The sequence below is a fragment of the Acipenser ruthenus genome, chromosome 39 (genome assembly GCF_902713425.1).
Source record: "Acipenser ruthenus chromosome 39, fAciRut3.2 maternal haplotype, whole genome shotgun sequence".
Taxonomy (NCBI): Eukaryota; Metazoa; Chordata; class Actinopteri; order Acipenseriformes; family Acipenseridae; genus Acipenser; species Acipenser ruthenus.
Window position 1 is genome coordinate 8312873 of NC_081227.1, and position 12500 is coordinate 8325372.

The 12500-nt window shown below is 47.6% G+C and overlaps 1 protein-coding gene and 34 non-coding genes across 35 annotated transcripts in view; 11 read left to right on the forward strand and 24 right to left on the reverse strand.

The window, feature by feature from the left end:
- Window positions 1–12500, reverse strand: part of LOC131707274 (uncharacterized) — a 118379-nt gene that overhangs the window by 54626 nt on the left and 51253 nt on the right. The window lies entirely within an intron of this gene.
- Window positions 44–138, reverse strand: trnai-uau (transfer RNA isoleucine (anticodon UAU)). Its single transcript has 2 exons — window positions 101–138; window positions 44–79 (listed from the first exon to the last, which is right to left on the reverse strand). It is a non-coding gene; the product is annotated as a tRNA-Ile (tRNA).
- Window positions 331–404, forward strand: trnat-agu (transfer RNA threonine (anticodon AGU)). The gene has a single exon. It is a non-coding gene; the product is annotated as a tRNA-Thr (tRNA).
- On the reverse strand, window positions 644–725 carry trnas-gcu (transfer RNA serine (anticodon GCU)). The gene has a single exon. It is a non-coding gene; the product is annotated as a tRNA-Ser (tRNA).
- Window positions 1156–1250, reverse strand: trnai-uau (transfer RNA isoleucine (anticodon UAU)). Its single transcript has 2 exons — window positions 1213–1250; window positions 1156–1191 (listed from the first exon to the last, which is right to left on the reverse strand). It is a non-coding gene; the product is annotated as a tRNA-Ile (tRNA).
- Window positions 1443–1516, forward strand: trnat-agu (transfer RNA threonine (anticodon AGU)). Its single transcript has one exon. It is a non-coding gene; the product is annotated as a tRNA-Thr (tRNA).
- On the reverse strand, window positions 1756–1837 carry trnas-gcu (transfer RNA serine (anticodon GCU)). Its single transcript has one exon. It is a non-coding gene; the product is annotated as a tRNA-Ser (tRNA).
- On the reverse strand, window positions 2280–2374 carry trnai-uau (transfer RNA isoleucine (anticodon UAU)). The gene is made up of 2 exons: window positions 2337–2374; window positions 2280–2315 (listed from the first exon to the last, which is right to left on the reverse strand). It is a non-coding gene; the product is annotated as a tRNA-Ile (tRNA).
- trnat-agu (transfer RNA threonine (anticodon AGU)) lies at window positions 2567–2640 on the forward strand. The gene has a single exon. It is a non-coding gene; the product is annotated as a tRNA-Thr (tRNA).
- On the reverse strand, window positions 2880–2961 carry trnas-gcu (transfer RNA serine (anticodon GCU)). Its single transcript has one exon. It is a non-coding gene; the product is annotated as a tRNA-Ser (tRNA).
- trnai-uau (transfer RNA isoleucine (anticodon UAU)) lies at window positions 3392–3486 on the reverse strand. Its single transcript has 2 exons — window positions 3449–3486; window positions 3392–3427 (listed from the first exon to the last, which is right to left on the reverse strand). It is a non-coding gene; the product is annotated as a tRNA-Ile (tRNA).
- trnat-agu (transfer RNA threonine (anticodon AGU)) lies at window positions 3679–3751 on the forward strand. Its single transcript has one exon. It is a non-coding gene; the product is annotated as a tRNA-Thr (tRNA).
- Window positions 3991–4072, reverse strand: trnas-gcu (transfer RNA serine (anticodon GCU)). The gene has a single exon. It is a non-coding gene; the product is annotated as a tRNA-Ser (tRNA).
- trnai-uau (transfer RNA isoleucine (anticodon UAU)) lies at window positions 4515–4609 on the reverse strand. The gene is made up of 2 exons: window positions 4572–4609; window positions 4515–4550 (listed from the first exon to the last, which is right to left on the reverse strand). It is a non-coding gene; the product is annotated as a tRNA-Ile (tRNA).
- Window positions 4802–4875, forward strand: trnat-agu (transfer RNA threonine (anticodon AGU)). The gene has a single exon. It is a non-coding gene; the product is annotated as a tRNA-Thr (tRNA).
- On the reverse strand, window positions 5115–5196 carry trnas-gcu (transfer RNA serine (anticodon GCU)). Its single transcript has one exon. It is a non-coding gene; the product is annotated as a tRNA-Ser (tRNA).
- Window positions 5628–5722, reverse strand: trnai-uau (transfer RNA isoleucine (anticodon UAU)). Its single transcript has 2 exons — window positions 5685–5722; window positions 5628–5663 (listed from the first exon to the last, which is right to left on the reverse strand). It is a non-coding gene; the product is annotated as a tRNA-Ile (tRNA).
- On the forward strand, window positions 5915–5988 carry trnat-agu (transfer RNA threonine (anticodon AGU)). Its single transcript has one exon. It is a non-coding gene; the product is annotated as a tRNA-Thr (tRNA).
- On the reverse strand, window positions 6228–6309 carry trnas-gcu (transfer RNA serine (anticodon GCU)). Its single transcript has one exon. It is a non-coding gene; the product is annotated as a tRNA-Ser (tRNA).
- Window positions 6751–6845, reverse strand: trnai-uau (transfer RNA isoleucine (anticodon UAU)). The gene is made up of 2 exons: window positions 6808–6845; window positions 6751–6786 (listed from the first exon to the last, which is right to left on the reverse strand). It is a non-coding gene; the product is annotated as a tRNA-Ile (tRNA).
- Window positions 7037–7110, forward strand: trnat-agu (transfer RNA threonine (anticodon AGU)). Its single transcript has one exon. It is a non-coding gene; the product is annotated as a tRNA-Thr (tRNA).
- On the reverse strand, window positions 7350–7431 carry trnas-gcu (transfer RNA serine (anticodon GCU)). Its single transcript has one exon. It is a non-coding gene; the product is annotated as a tRNA-Ser (tRNA).
- Window positions 7875–7969, reverse strand: trnai-uau (transfer RNA isoleucine (anticodon UAU)). Its single transcript has 2 exons — window positions 7932–7969; window positions 7875–7910 (listed from the first exon to the last, which is right to left on the reverse strand). It is a non-coding gene; the product is annotated as a tRNA-Ile (tRNA).
- Window positions 8162–8235, forward strand: trnat-agu (transfer RNA threonine (anticodon AGU)). Its single transcript has one exon. It is a non-coding gene; the product is annotated as a tRNA-Thr (tRNA).
- trnas-gcu (transfer RNA serine (anticodon GCU)) lies at window positions 8475–8556 on the reverse strand. Its single transcript has one exon. It is a non-coding gene; the product is annotated as a tRNA-Ser (tRNA).
- On the reverse strand, window positions 8986–9081 carry trnai-uau (transfer RNA isoleucine (anticodon UAU)). Its single transcript has 2 exons — window positions 9044–9081; window positions 8986–9021 (listed from the first exon to the last, which is right to left on the reverse strand). It is a non-coding gene; the product is annotated as a tRNA-Ile (tRNA).
- On the forward strand, window positions 9274–9347 carry trnat-agu (transfer RNA threonine (anticodon AGU)). The gene has a single exon. It is a non-coding gene; the product is annotated as a tRNA-Thr (tRNA).
- Window positions 9587–9668, reverse strand: trnas-gcu (transfer RNA serine (anticodon GCU)). The gene has a single exon. It is a non-coding gene; the product is annotated as a tRNA-Ser (tRNA).
- On the reverse strand, window positions 10111–10205 carry trnai-uau (transfer RNA isoleucine (anticodon UAU)). The gene is made up of 2 exons: window positions 10168–10205; window positions 10111–10146 (listed from the first exon to the last, which is right to left on the reverse strand). It is a non-coding gene; the product is annotated as a tRNA-Ile (tRNA).
- Window positions 10398–10471, forward strand: trnat-agu (transfer RNA threonine (anticodon AGU)). The gene has a single exon. It is a non-coding gene; the product is annotated as a tRNA-Thr (tRNA).
- On the reverse strand, window positions 10711–10791 carry trnas-gcu (transfer RNA serine (anticodon GCU)). The gene has a single exon. It is a non-coding gene; the product is annotated as a tRNA-Ser (tRNA).
- Window positions 11235–11329, reverse strand: trnai-uau (transfer RNA isoleucine (anticodon UAU)). Its single transcript has 2 exons — window positions 11292–11329; window positions 11235–11270 (listed from the first exon to the last, which is right to left on the reverse strand). It is a non-coding gene; the product is annotated as a tRNA-Ile (tRNA).
- On the forward strand, window positions 11522–11595 carry trnat-agu (transfer RNA threonine (anticodon AGU)). The gene has a single exon. It is a non-coding gene; the product is annotated as a tRNA-Thr (tRNA).
- trnas-gcu (transfer RNA serine (anticodon GCU)) lies at window positions 11835–11916 on the reverse strand. Its single transcript has one exon. It is a non-coding gene; the product is annotated as a tRNA-Ser (tRNA).
- Window positions 12347–12441, reverse strand: trnai-uau (transfer RNA isoleucine (anticodon UAU)). The gene is made up of 2 exons: window positions 12404–12441; window positions 12347–12382 (listed from the first exon to the last, which is right to left on the reverse strand). It is a non-coding gene; the product is annotated as a tRNA-Ile (tRNA).

Below are 12500 nucleotides of genomic sequence, written 5' to 3' on the forward strand. Positions count from 1 at the left end.
TGAAGCAAAACCTACTGGAATAAACTGACCGAGAAAAGGGAAGTGCTTCAGGTGAGCCTCGAACTCACAACCTCGGCATTGCTCTGCAGACATACTGCTATATAAGTACCGCGCGCTAACCGATTGCGCCACTGGAGCGTCAGCAGGAGCCGGCTGACAAACTTAGGAAATCCCTCCAAATGGAAGGCAGATCTTGGGACTGCAACAAAGCCCTTCACTTCAGCAAGCCAGGAGCCGGCTGACACACTTAGGAAATCCCTCTACATGGCCGGCAGATCTTGGGACTGTGCAACAAAGCCCTTCACGTCAGCAAGCTGCAGGCAGGGCCAGGGTGCTGTGGCTTAGTTGGTTAAAGTGCCTGTCTAGTAAACAGGAGATCCTGGGTTCGAATCCCAGCAGCACTTCCATGTTCTCAATTTGTTTATTAAAAACAACCACAAAAGAAAATGATTTGAATTTTAAAGTGTAAACGAAGGAGAAAATCTTGCGAGACTGCTGGAACTCAGCCACAACCTTTTAGTCACGCCACGCAGCACAGCTCAGCACGGTCCAACGCGCTATCTGTAGTGCCACAGAGCTAAACGCAGGTCAAAGCTGCACAGGGAAGGAGAGCCGAGGCCACGGAGGAAAAAGTGCCAAAAGCCGACGAGGATGGGATTCGAACCCACGCGTGCAGAGCACAATGGATTAGCAGTCCATCGCCTTAACCACTCGGCCACCTCATCTGCCGTGCTGCGTGCTGTCAAAGAAGAGCTACATTTCAGGATGAAACCCTGGAACGTGAGCAGTTGTCTCAGAAATGAAAGGGATCAATTGCATCAAACTGGTGGGCAGCTGTCCGTGGTAGAGCTCATGCTTTGCATGTATGAGGCCCCGGGCTCAATCCCTGGCATCTCCAAGCCCTTTTTCTTCCCCCTTCACTAAAATCATATTTTGTGATCAGAAGCAAACTCTTACACCTCCTTTCAGGCTTTTTCAAATATTCATTCATTCATTCAATCTATCTGTCTTTTGACTTGTAAATATATACATAAATATAGGTATGTCTGCGTGTGCGGATATTATTTTATTCCTATTTTCTACCAAATCTCACACTTGATGAACATTATCGTTGAAGCAAAACCTACTGGAATAAACTGACCGAGAAAAGGGAAGTGCTCCAGGTGAGCCTCGAACTCACAACCTCGGCATTGCTCTGCAGACATACTGCTATATAAGTACCGCGCGCTAACCGATTGCGCCACTGGAGCGTCAGCAGGAGCCGGCTGACAAACTTAGGAAATCCCTCCAAATGGAAGGCAGATCTTGGGACTGCAACAAAGCCCTTCACTTCAGCAAGCCAGGAGCCGGCTGACACACTTAGGAAATCCCTCTACATGGCCGGCAGATCTTGGGACTGTGCAACAAAGCCCTTCACTTCAGCAAGCTGCAGGCAGGGCCAGGGTGCTGTGGCTTAGTTGGTTAAAGTGCCTGTCTAGTAAACAGGAGATCCTGGGTTCGAATCCCAGCAGCACCTCCATGTTCTCAATTTGTTTATTAAAAACAACCACAAAAGAAAATGATTTGAATTTTAAAGTGTAAACGAAGGAGAAAATCTTGCGAGACTGCTGGAACTCAGCCACAACCTTTTAGTCACGCCACGCAGCACAGCTCAGCACGGTCCAACGCGCTATCTGTAGTGCCACAGAGCTAAACGCAGGTCAAAGCTGCACAGGGAAGGAGAGCCGAGGCCACGGAGGAAAAAGTGCCAAAAGCCGACGAGGATGGGATTCGAACCCACGCGTGCAGAGCACAATGGATTAGCAGTCCATCGCCTTAACCACTCGGCCACCTCATCTGCCGTGCTGCGTGCTGTCAAAGAAGAGCTACATTTCAGGATGAAACCCTGGAACGTGAGCAGTTGTCTCAGAAATGAAAGGGATCAATTGCATCAAACTGGTGGGCAGCTGTCCGTGGTAGAGCTCATGCTTTGCATGTATGAGGCCCCGGGCTCAATCCCTGGCATCTCCAAGCCCTTTTTCTTCCCCCTTCACTAAAATCATATTTTGTGATCAGAAGCAAACTCTTACACCTCCTTTCAGGCTTTTTCAAATATTCATTCATTCATTCATTCATTCATTCAATCTATCTGTCTTTTGACTTGTAAATATATACATAAATATAGGTATGTCTGCGTGTGCGGATATTATTTTATTCCTATTTTCTACCAAATCTCACACTTGATGAACATTATCGTTGAAGCAAAACCTACTGGAATAAACTGACCGAGAAAAGGGAAGTGCTTCAGGTGAGCCTCGAACTCACAACCTCGGCATTGCTCTGCAGACATACTGCTATATAAGTACCGCGCGCTAACCGATTGCGCCACTGGAGCGTCAGCAGGAGCCGGCTGACAAACTTAGGAAATCCCTCCAAATGGAAGGCAGATCTTGGGACTGCAACAAAGCCCTTCACTTCAGCAAGCCAGGAGCCGGCTGACACACTTAGGAAATCCCTCTACATGGCCGGCAGATCTTGGGACTGTGCAACAAAGCCCTTCACGTCAGCAAGCTGCAGGCAGGGCCAGGGTGCTGTGGCTTAGTTGGTTAAAGTGCCTGTCTAGTAAACAGGAGATCCTGGGTTCGAATCCCAGCAGCACCTCCATGTTCTCAATTTGTTTATTAAAAACAACCACAAAAGAAAATGATTTGAATTTTAAAGTGTAAACGAAGGAGAAAATCTTGCGAGACTGCTGGAACTCAGCCACAACCTTTTAGTCACGCCACGCAGCACAGCTCAGCACGGTCCAACGCGCTATCTGTAGTGCCACAGAGCTAAACGCAGGTCAAAGCTGCACAGGGAAGGAGAGCCGAGGCCACGGAGGAAAAAGTGCCAAAAGCCGACGAGGATGGGATTCGAACCCACGCGTGCAGAGCACAATGGATTAGCAGTCCATCGCCTTAACCACTCGGCCACCTCATCTGCCGTGCTGCGTGCTGTCAAAGAAGAGCTACATTTCAGGATGAAACCCTGGAACGTGAGCAGTTGTCTCAGAAATGAAAGGGATCAATTGCATCAAACTGGTGGGCAGCTGTCCGTGGTAGAGCTCATGCTTTGCATGTATGAGGCCCCGGGCTCAATCCCTGGCATCTCCAAGCCCTTTTTCTTCCCCCTTCACTAAAATCATATTTTGTGATCAGAAGCAAACTCTTACACCTCCTTTCAGGCTTTTTCAAATATTCATTCATTCATTCAATCTATCTGTCTTTTGACTTGTAAATATATACATAAATATAGGTATGTCTGCGTGTGCGGATATTATTTTATTCCTATTTTCTACCAAATCTCACACTTGATGAACATTATCGTTGAAGCAAAACCTACTGGAATAAACTGACCGAGAAAAGGGAAGTGCTCCAGGTGAGCCTCGAACTCACAACCTCGGCATTGCTCTGCAGACATACTGCTATATAAGTACCGCGCGCTAACCGATTGCGCCACTGGAGCGTCAGCAGGAGCCGGCTGACAAACTTAGGAAATCCCTCCAAATGGAAGGCAGATCTTGGGACTGCAACAAAGCCCTTCACTTCAGCAAGCCAGGAGCCGGCTGACACACTTAGGAAATCCCTCTACATGGCCGGCAGATCTTGGGACTGTGCAACAAAGCCCTTCACTTCAGCAAGCTGCAGGCAGGGCCAGGGTGCTGTGGCTTAGTTGGTTAAAGTGCCTGTCTAGTAAACAGGAGATCCTGGGTTCGAATCCAGCAGCACCTCCATGTTCTCAATTTGTTTATTAAAAACAACCACAAAAGAAAATGATTTGAATTTTAAAGTGTAAACGAAGGAGAAAATCTTGCGAGACTGCTGGAACTCAGCCACAACCTTTTAGTCACACCACGCAGCACAGCTCAGCACGGTCCAACGCGCTATCTGTAGTGCCACAGAGCTAAACGCAGGTCAAAGCTGCACAGGGAAGGAGAGCCGAGGCCACGGAGGAAAAAGTGCCAAAAGCCGACGAGGATGGGATTCAAACCCACGCGTGCAGAGCACAATGGATTAGCAGTCCATCGCCTTAACCACTCGGCCACCTCATCTGCCGTGCTGCGTGCTGTCAAAGAAGAGCTACATTTCAGGATGAAACCCTGGAACGTGAGCAGTTGTCTCAGAAATGAAAGGGATCAATTGCATCAAACTGGTGGGCAGCTGTCCGTGGTAGAGCTCATGCTTTGCATGTATGAGGCCCCGGGCTCAATCCCTGGCATCTCCAAGCCCTTTTTCTTCCCCCTTCACTAAAATCATATTTTGTGATCAGAAGCAAACTCTTACACCTCCTTTCAGGCTTTTTCAAATATTCATTCATTCATTCATTCATTCATTCAATCTATCTGTCTTTTGACTTGTAAATATATACATAAATATAGGTATGTCTGCGTGTGCGGATATTATTTTATTCCTATTTTCTACCAAATCTCACACTTGATGAACATTATCGTTGAAGCAAAACCTACTGGAATAAACTGACCGAGAAAAGGGAAGTGCTCCAGGTGAGCCTCGAACTCACAACCTCGGCATTGCTCTGCAGACATACTGCTATATAAGTACCGCGCGCTAACCGATTGCGCCACTGGAGCGTCAGCAGGAGCCGGCTGACAAACTTAGGAAATCCCTCCAAATGGAAGGCAGATCTTGGGACTGCAACAAAGCCCTTCACTTCAGCAAGCCAGGAGCCGGCTGACACACTTAGGAAATCCCTCTACATGGCCGGCAGATCTTGGGACTGTGCAACAAAGCCCTTCACTTCAGCAAGCTGCAGGCAGGGCCAGGGTGCTGTGGCTTAGTTGGTTAAAGTGCCTGTCTAGTAAACAGGAGATCCTGGGTTCGAATCCCAGCAGCACCTCCATGTTCTCAATTTGTTTATTAAAAACAACCACAAAAGAAAATGATTTGAATTTTAAAGTGTAAACGAAGGAGAAAATCTTGCGAGACTGCTGGAACTCAGCCACAACCTTTTAGTCACGCCACGCAGCACAGCTCAGCACGGTCCAACGCGCTATCTGTAGTGCCACAGAGCTAAACGCAGGTCAAAGCTGCACAGGGAAGGAGAGCCGAGGCCACGGAGGAAAAAGTGCCAAAAGCCGACGAGGATGGGATTCGAACCCACGCGTGCAGAGCACAATGGATTAGCAGTCCATCGCCTTAACCACTCGGCCACCTCATCTGCCGTGCTGCGTGCTGTCAAAGAAGAGCTACATTTCAGGATGAAACCTGGAACGTGAGCAGTTGTCTCAGAAATGAAAGGGATCAATTGCATCAAACTGGTGGGCAGCTGTCCGTGGTAGAGCTCATGCTTTGCATGTATGAGGCCCCGGGCTCAATCCCTGGCATCTCCAAGCCCTTTTTCTTCCCCCTTCACTAAAATCATATTTTGTGATCAGAAGCAAACTCTTACACCTCCTTTCAGGCTTTTTCAAATATTCATTCATTCATTTTCAATCTATCTGTCTTTTGACTTGTAAATATATACATAAATATAGGTATGTCTGCGTGTGCGGATATTATTTTATTCCTATTTTCTACCAAATCTCACACTTGATGAACATTATCGTTGAAGCAAAACCTACTGGAATAAACTGACCGAGAAAAGGGAAGTGCTCCAGGTGAGCCTCGAACTCACAACCTCGGCATTGCTCTGCAGACATACTGCTATATAAGTACCGCGCGCTAACCGATTGCGCCACTGGAGCGTCAGCAGGAGCCGGCTGACAAACTTAGGAAATCCCTCCAAATGGAAGGCAGATCTTGGGACTGCAACAAAGCCCTTCACTTCAGCAAGCCAGGAGCCGGCTGACACACTTAGGAAATCCCTCTACATGGCCGGCAGATCTTGGGACTGTGCAACAAAGCCCTTCACTTCAGCAAGCTGCAGGCAGGGCCAGGGTGCTGTGGCTTAGTTGGTTAAAGTGCCTGTCTAGTAAACAGGAGATCCTGGGTTCGAATCCCAGCAGCACCTCCATGTTCTCAATTTGTTTATTAAAAACAACCACAAAAGAAAATGATTTGAATTTTAAAGTGTAAACGAAGGAGAAAATCTTGCGAGACTGCTGGAACTCAGCCACAACCTTTTAGTCACACCACGCAGCACAGCTCAGCACGGTCCAACGCGCTATCTGTAGTGCCACAGAGCTAAACGCAGGTCAAAGCTGCACAGGGAAGGAGAGCCGAGGCCACGGAGGAAAAAGTGCCAAAAGCCGACGAGGATGGGATTCAAACCCACGCGTGCAGAGCACAATGGATTAGCAGTCCATCGCCTTAACCACTCGGCCACCTCATCTGCCGTGCTGCGTGCTGTCAAAGAAGAGCTACATTTCAGGATGAAACCCTGGAACGTGAGCAGTTGTCTCAGAAATGAAAGGGATCAATTGCATCAAACTGGTGGGCAGCTGTCCGTGGTAGAGCTCATGCTTTGCATGTATGAGGCCCCGGGCTCAATCCCTGGCATCTCCAAGCCCTTTTTCTTCCCCTTCACTAAAATCATATTTTGTGATCAGAAGCAAACTCTTACACCTCCTTTCAGGCTTTTTCAAATATTCATTCATTCATTCATTCATTCATTCAATCTATCTGTCTTTTGACTTGTAAATATATACATAAATATAGGTATGTCTGCGTGTGCGGATATTATTTTATTCCTATTTTCTACCAAATCTCACACTTGATGAACATTATCGTTGAAGCAAAACCTACTGGAATAAACTGACCGAGAAAAGGGAAGTGCTCCAGGTGAGCCTCGAACTCACAACCTCGGCATTGCTCTGCAGACATACTGCTATATAAGTACCGCGCGCTAACCGATTGCGCCACTGGAGCGTCAGCAGGAGCCGGCTGACAAACTTAGGAAATCCCTCCAAATGGAAGGCAGATCTTGGGACTGCAACAAAGCCCTTCACTTCAGCAAGCAGGAGCCGGCTGACACACTTAGGAAATCCCTCTACATGGCCGGCAGATCTTGGGACTGTGCAACAAAGCCCTTCACTTCAGCAAGCTGCAGGCAGGGCCAGGGTGCTGTGGCTTAGTTGGTTAAAGTGCCTGTCTAGTAAACAGGAGATCCTGGGTTCGAATCCCAGCAGCACCTCCATGTTCTCAATTTGTTTATTAAAAACAACCACAAAAGAAAATGATTTGAATTTTAAAGTGTAAACGAAGGAGAAAATCTTGCGAGACTGCTGGAACTCAGCCACAACCTTTTAGTCACACCACGCAGCACAGCTCAGCACGGTCCAACGCGCTATCTGTAGTGCCACAGAGCTAAACGCAGGTCAAAGCTGCACAGGGAAGGAGAGCCGAGGCCACGGAGGAAAAAGTGCCAAAAGCCGACGAGGATGGGATTCAAACCCACGCGTGCAGAGCACAATGGATTAGCAGTCCATCGCCTTAACCACTCGGCCACCTCATCTGCCGTGCTGCGTGCTGTCAAAGAAGAGCTACATTTCAGGATGAAACCCTGGAACGTGAGCAGTTGTCTCAGAAATGAAAGGGATCAATTGCATCAAACTGGTGGGCAGCTGTCCGTGGTAGAGCTCATGCTTTGCATGTATGAGGCCCCGGGCTCAATCCCTGGCATCTCCAAGCCCTTTTTCTTCCCCCTTCACTAAAATCATATTTTGTGATCAGAAGCAAACTCTTACACCTCCTTTCAGGCTTTTTCAAATATTCATTCATTCATTCATTCATTCATTCAATCTATCTGTCTTTTGACTTGTAAATATATACATAAATATAGGTATGTCTGCGTGTGCGGATATTATTTTTATTCCTATTTTCTACCAAATCTCACACTTGATGAACATTATCGTTGAAGCAAAACCTACTGGAATAAACTGACCGAGAAAAGGGAAGTGCTCCAGGTGAGCCTCGAACTCACAACCTCGGCATTGCTCTGCAGACATACTGCTATATAAGTACCGCGCGCTAACCGATTGCGCCACTGGAGCGTCAGCAGGAGCCGGCTGACAAACTTAGGAAATCCCTCCAAATGGAAGGCAGATCTTGGGACTGCAACAAAGCCCTTCACTTCAGCAAGCCAGGAGCCGGCTGACACACTTAGGAAATCCCTCTACATGGCCGGCAGATCTTGGGACTGTGCAACAAAGCCCTTCACTTCAGCAAGCTGCAGGCAGGGCCAGGGTGCTGTGGCTTAGTTGGTTAAAGTGCCTGTCTAGTAAACAGGAGATCCTGGGTTCGAATCCCAGCAGCACCTCCATGTTCTCAATTTGTTTATTAAAAACAACCACAAAAGAAAATGATTTGAATTTTAAAGTGTAAACGAAGGAGAAAATCTTGCGAGACTGCTGGAACTCAGCCACAACCTTTTAGTCACGCCACGCAGCACAGCTCAGCACGGTCCAACGCGCTATCTGTAGTGCCACAGAGCTAAACGCAGGTCAAAGCTGCACAGGGAAGGAGAGCCGAGGCCACGGAGGAAAAAGTGCCAAAAGCCGACGAGGATGGGATTCGAACCCACGCGTGCAGAGCACAATGGATTAGCAGTCCATCGCCTTAACCACTCGGCCACCTCATCTGCCGTGCTGCGTGCTGTCAAAGAAGAGCTACATTTCAGGATGAAACCCTGGAACGTGAGCAGTTGTCTCAGAAATGAAAGGGATCAATTGCATCAAACTGGTGGGCAGCTGTCCGTGGTAGAGCTCATGCTTTGCATGTATGAGGCCCCGGGCTCAATCCCTGGCATCTCCAAGCCCTTTTTCTTCCCCCTTCACTAAAATCATATTTTGTGATCAGAAGCAAACTCTTACACCTCCTTTCAGGCTTTTTCAAATATTCATTCATTCATTCAATCTATCTGTCTTTTGACTTGTAAATATATACATAAATATAGGTATGTCTGCGTGTGCGGATATTATTTTATTCCTATTTTCTACCAAATCTCACACTTGATGAACATTATCGTTGAAGCAAAACCTACTGGAATAAACTGACCGAGAAAGGGAAGTGCTCCAGGTGAGCCTCGAACTCACAACCTCGGCATTGCTCTGCAGGACATACTGCTATATAAGTACCGCGCGCTAACCGATTGCGCCACTGGAGCGTCAGCAGGAGCCGGCTGACAAACTTAGGAAATCCCTCCAAATGGAAGGCAGATCTTGGGACTGCAACAAAGCCCTTCACTTCAGCAAGCCAGGAGCCGGCTGACACACTTAGGAAATCCCTCTACATGGCCGGCAGATCTTGGGACTGTGCAACAAAGCCCTTCACTTCAGCAAGCTGCAGGCAGGGCCAGGGTGCTGTGGCTTAGTTGGTTAAAGTGCCTGTCTAGTAAACAGGAGATCCTGGGTTCGAATCCCAGCAGCACCTCCATGTTCTCAATTTGTTTATTAAAAACAACCACAAAAGAAAATGATTTGAATTTTAAAGTGTAAACGAAGGAGAAAATCTTGCGAGACTGCTGGAACTCAGCCACAACCTTTTAGTCACACCACGCAGCACAGCTCAGCACGGTCCAACGCGCTATCTGTAGTGCCACAGAGCTAAACGCAGGTCAAAGCTGCACAGGGAAGGAGAGCCGAGGCCACGGAGGAAAAAGTGCCAAAAGCCGACGAGGATGGGATTCAAACCCACGCGTGCAGAGCACAATGGATTAGCAGTCCATCGCCTTAACCACTCGGCCACCTCATCTGCCGTGCTGCGTGCTGTCAAAGAAGAGCTACATTTCAGGATGAAACCCTGGAACGTGAGCAGTTGTCTCAGAAATGAAAGGGATCAATTGCATCAAACTGGTGGGCAGCTGTCCGTGGTAGAGCTCATGCTTTGCATGTATGAGGCCCCGGGCTCAATCCCTGGCATCTCCAAGCCCTTTTTCTTCCCCCTTCACTAAAATCATATTTTGTGATCAGAAGCAAACTCTTAACCTCCTTTCAGGCTTTTTCAAATATTCATTCATTCATTCATTCATTCATTCAATCTATCTGTCTTTTGACTTGTAAAATATATACATAAATATAGGTATGTCTGCGTGTGCGGATATTATTTTATTCCTATTTTCTACCAAATCTCACACTTGATGAACATTATCGTTGAAGCAAAACCTACTGGAATAAACTGACCGAGAAAAGGGAAGTGCTCCAGGTGAGCCTCGAACTCACAACCTCGGCATTGCTCTGCAGACATACTGCTATATAAGTACCGCGCGCTAACCGATTGCGCCACTGGAGCGTCAGCAGGAGCCGGCTGACAAACTTAGGAAATCCCTCCAAATGGAAGGCAGATCTTGGGACTGCAACAAAGCCCTTCACTTCAGCAAGCCAGGAGCCGGCTGACACACTTAGGAAATCCCTCTACATGGCCGGCAGATCTTGGGACTGTGCAACAAAGCCCTTCACTTCAGCAAGCTGCAGGCAGGGCCAGGGTGCTGTGGCTTAGTTGGTTAAAGTGCCTGTCTAGTAAACAGGAGATCCTGGGTTCGAATCCCAGCAGCACCTCCATGTTCTCAATTTGTTTATTAAAAACAACCACAAAAGAAAATGATTTGAATTTTAAAGTGTAAACGAAGGAGAAAATCTTGCGAGACTGCTGGAACTCAGCCACAACCTTTTAGTCACACCACGCAGCACAGCTCAGCACGGTCCAACGCGCTATCTGTAGTGCCACAGAGCTAAACGCAGGTCAAAGCTGCACAGGGAAGGAGAGCCGAGGCCACGGAGGAAAAAGTGCCAAAAGCCGACGAGGATGGGATTCAAACCCACGCGTGCAGAGCACAATGGATTAGCAGTCCATCGCCTTAACCACTCGGCACCTCATCTGCCGTGCTGCGTGCTGTCAAAGAAGAGCTACATTTCAGGATGAAACCCTGGAACGTGAGCAGTTGTCTCAGAAATGAAAGGGATCAATTGCATCAAAACTGGTGGGCAGCTGTCCGTGGTAGAGCTCATGCTTTGCATGTATGAGGCCCCGGGCTCAATCCCTGGCATCTCCAAGCCCTTTTTCTTCCCCCTTCACTAAAATCATATTTTGTGATCAGAAGCAAACTCTTACACCTCCTTTCAGGCTTTTTCAAATATTCATTCATTCATTCATTCATTCATTCAATCTATCTGTCTTTTGACTTGTAAATATATACATAAATATAGGTATGTCTGCGTGTGCGGATATTATTTTATTCCTATTTTCTACCAAATCTCACACTTGATGAACATTATCGTTGAAGCAAAACCTACTGGAATAAACTGACCGAGAAAAGGGAAGTGCTCCAGGTGAGCCTCGAACTCACAACCTCGGCATTGCTCTGCAGACATACTGCTATATAAGTACCGCGCGCTAACCGATTGCGCCACTGGAGCGTCAGCAGGAGCCGGCTGACAAACTTAGGAAATCCCTCCAAATGGAAGGCAGATCTTGGGACTGCAACAAAGCCCTTCACTTCAGCAAGCCAGGAGCCGGCTGACACACTTAGGAAATCCCTCTACATGGCCGGCAGATCTTGGGACTGTGCAACAAAGCCCTTCACTTCAGCAAGCTGCAGGCAGGGCCAGGGTGCTGTGGCTTAGTTGGTTAAAGTGCCTGTCTAGTAAACAGGAGATCCTGGGTTCGAATCCCAGCAGCACCTCCATGTTCTCAATTTGTTTATTAAAAACAACCACAAAAGAAAATGATTTGAATTTTAAAGTGTAAACGAAGGAGAAAATCTTGCGAGACTGCTGGAACTCAGCCACAACCTTTTAGTCACGCCACGCAGCACAGCTCAGCACGGTCCAACGCGCTATCTGTAGTGCCACAGAGCTAAACGCAGGTCAAAGCTGCACAGGGAAGGAGAGCCGAGGCCACGGAGGAAAAAGTGCCAAAAGCCGACGAGGATGGGATTCGAACCCACGCGTGCAGAGCACAATGGATTAGCAGTCCATCGCCTTAACCACTCGGCCACCTCATCTGCCGTGCTGCGTGCTGTCAAAGAAGAGCTACATTTCAGGATGAAACCCTGGAACGTGAGCAGTTGTCTCAGAAATGAAAGGGATCAATTGCATCAAACTGGTGGGCAGCTGTCCGTGGTAGAGCTCATGCTTTGCATGTATGAGGCCCCGGGCTCAATCCCTGGCATCTCCAAGCCCTTTTTCTTCCCCCTTCACTAAAATCATATTTTGTGATCAGAAGCAAACTCTTACACCTCCTTTCAGGCTTTTTCAAATATTCATTCATTCATTCAATCTATCTGTCTTTTGACTTGTAAATATATACATAAATATAGGTATGTCTGCGTGTGCGGATATTATTTTATTCCTATTTTCTACCAAATCTCACACTTGATGAACATTATCGTTGAAGCAAAACCTACTGGAATAAACTGACCGAGAAAAGGGAAGTGCTCCAGGTGAGCCTCAAACTCACAACCTCGGCATTGCTCTGCAGACATACTGCTATATAAGTACCGCGCGCTAACCGATTGCGCCACTGGAGCGTAAGCAGGAGCCGGCTGACAAACTTAGGAAATCCCTCCAAATGGAAGGCAGATCTTGG